We start from the raw sequence: 2858 nt of genomic DNA, 5'->3' as shown, positions 1-2858 counted from the left end.
TCTATCCCTGCCATTGGAGCAAACAATTTTGAGCTTAAGCCTCAATTAGTTTTTCTAATGCAACAGAATTGCAAGTTCCATGGACTTCCATTGGAAGATCCTCATCAGTTTTTAGCTGAGTTCTTGCAAATCTGTGACACTGTCAAGACTAATGGGGTTGACCCTGAGGTCTACAGACTTATGCTATTCCCTTTTGCTGTAAGAGACAGAGCTAGAATATGGTTGGACTCACAACCTAAAGAAAGCCTGAACTCTTGGGAAAAGCTAGTCAATGCCTTCTTGGCAAAGTTCTTTCCACCTCAAAAATTGAGTAAGCTTAGAGTGGAAGTCCAAACCTTCAGACAGAAGGAAGGAGAATCCCTCTATGAAGCTTGGGAAAGATACAAACAATTAATCAGAAAGTGTCCCACTGATATGCTTTCTGAATGGAGCATCATTGGAATTTTCTATGATGGTCTCTCTGAACTTTGGATAGCTCTGTTGGAGGATCTCTTCATCTGAAGAAGACGCCTACAGAAGCTCAAGAGCTGAAATGAGCAGGGATGTAATGGTCTTCAACTTTTACTAGAGCATCCTCACAAGTCTATAAGCTTATTTTCTTGAATTGTCTGCCATCTCTAGTGAGATTCATGCAGCTTGTACCTCAAAGATCCCTAGCTTCTCCATTACAGAGAGAGGCATGAGGTTTATGCTTGACCCTAGGTCACACAGAGCCTTCTTAAAGGTCATGGTGCCTACTGTACAAGGTATTGAGAACTTCCCAGGGTCCTATCTCTTTTGAGGTAATCTCTGCCTAGTCAAGTGATCCAGTTCTTTGGTGAGCAAAGGGGGTTCATCCTCCCAAGTCTCATTACCAAATAACTTGTCATTTAGCTTAATGATTGCTCCAAGTTACTTAGCAACTTGCTCTTCAGTGACATCTTCGTCCTCTTCAGAGGAAGATTACTCATCAGAGCTCATTTATGGCAGAAGTAAATCCAATGGAATCTCTATTGTCTCAGTGTGAGCCTCAGATTCCCATGGTTCCTCATTAGGGAACTCATTGGAGGCCAGTGGACGTCCGTTGAGGTATTCCTCAGTGGCATTCACTGCCTCTTCCTTCTCTCCAAATTCGGCCATGTTGATAGCCTTGCACTCTCCTTTTGGATTCTCTTATGTATTGCTTGGAAGAGAACTAGGAGGGAGTTCAGTAACTTTCTTACTCAGCTGATCTACTTGTGCCTCCAAGTTTCTAATGGAGGACCTTGTTTCAGTCATGAAACTTTGAGTGGTTTTGATCATATCAGAGACCATGGTTGCTAAGTCAGAGTGGTTCTGCTTAGAATTCTCTGTCTGTTGCTGAGAAGATGATGGAAAAGGCTTGCCATTGCTAAACCTGTTTCTTCCACCATTATTATTGTTGAAACCTTGTTGAGGTCTCTGTTGATCCTTTCATGTGAGATTTGGATGATTTCTCCATGAAGGATTATAGGTGTTTCCATAGGGTTCTCCCATGTAATTCACCTCTTCCATTGAAGGGTTCTCAGGATCATAAGCTTCTTCTTCAGATGAAGCATCCTTAGTACTGCCTGGTGTAGCTTGCATTCCAGACAGACTTTGAGAAATCATATTGACTTGCTGAGTCAATATTTTGTTCTGAGCCAATATGGCGTTCAGAGTATCAATCTCAAGAACTCCTTTCTTCTGATTCGTCCCATTGTTCACAGGGTTCCTTTCAGAAGTGTACATGAATTGGTTATTTGCAACCATTTCAATCAGTTCTTGAGCTTCTGCAGGAGTCTTCTTTAGATGAAGAGATCCTTCAGCAGAGCTATCCAATGACATCTTGGACACTTCAGACAGACCATCATAGAAGATACCTATGATGCTTCATTCAGAAAGCATGTCAGAGGGACACTTTCTGATCAATTATTTGTATCTTTCCCAAGCTTCATAGAGGGATTCACCTTCCTTCTGTCTGAAGGTTTGGACTTCCACTCTAAGCTTACTCAACCTTTGAGGTGGAAAGAACTTTGCCAAGAAGGCATTGACTAGCTTTTTCCAAGAGTTCAGGATTTCTTTAGGTTGTGAGTCCAACCATATTCTAGCTCTGTCTCTTACAGCAAAAGGGAATAGCATAAGTTTGTAGACCTCAGGGTCAACCCCATTGGTCTTGACAGTGTCACAGATTTGCAAGAATTCAGCTAAAAATTGATGAGGATCTTCCAATGGAAGTCCATGGAACTTGCAATTCTGTTGCATTAGAGAAACTAATTGAGGCTTAAGCTCAAAATTGTTTGCTCCAATGGCAGGGATAGAGATGCTTCTTCCATAGAAGTCGGGAGTAGGTGCAGTAAAGTCACCCAGCACCTTCCTTGCATTGTTGGCATTGTTGTTGTTTTCGGCTGCCATGGGTTCTTCTTCAGAGAGTTGTGCCTTGGCTTCTCTTAGTTTTCGCTTCAAGGTCCTTTCAGGTTCAGGTTTCAGGTTCAGGGTCAGCCTTAACAAGAATGCCTTTGTCTTTGCTCCTGCTCACATGAAAGAGAAGAGAACAAGAAAATATGGAATCCTCTATGTCACAGTATAGAGATTCTTTGAGGTGTCAGAGGAATAAAAGGAGGAGGTAGAAGAATTAGGATATGAGAAGAAGGGAAGAATTTTCGAAAATAAGTTAAAAAGATTTTAAAAATATTTTGAAAAAATGAAGAATGATTTTTGAAAAATATGATTGGGAAAGAGATAATGTGTTTTTTTTTTTGAAAAAGAATTTGAAATTAGAAATCAAAAAGATATGATTGAAAACTATTCTGAAAAGGATGTAATTAAAAAGATATAATTGAAAAGTTATGGTTTTAAAAAGATATGATTGAGAAGATATG

At 40.2% G+C, this 2858-nt stretch overlaps 2 non-coding genes across 2 annotated transcripts; one reads left to right on the top strand and one right to left on the bottom strand.

Moving 5' to 3' along the window:
* Nucleotides 1-312: 312 nt before the first annotated feature.
* On the bottom strand, nt 313-420 carry LOC127741763 (small nucleolar RNA R71). The gene has a single exon (XR_008002969.1). It is a non-coding gene; the product is annotated as a small nucleolar RNA R71 (small nucleolar RNA).
* A 1458-nt stretch (nt 421-1878) lies between these two features.
* Nucleotides 1879-1986, top strand: LOC127741736 (small nucleolar RNA R71). Its single transcript, XR_008002943.1, has one exon. It is a non-coding gene; the product is annotated as a small nucleolar RNA R71 (small nucleolar RNA).
* Nucleotides 1987-2858: the final 872 nt, after the last annotated feature.

This window comes from Arachis duranensis, chromosome 9, assembly GCF_000817695.3.
Source record: "Arachis duranensis cultivar V14167 chromosome 9, aradu.V14167.gnm2.J7QH, whole genome shotgun sequence".
Taxonomy (NCBI): domain Eukaryota; kingdom Viridiplantae; phylum Streptophyta; class Magnoliopsida; order Fabales; family Fabaceae; genus Arachis; species Arachis duranensis.
The sequence above is the reverse complement of the archived record's forward strand: the minus strand, read 5'-3'. Positions and strand labels throughout refer to the sequence as shown.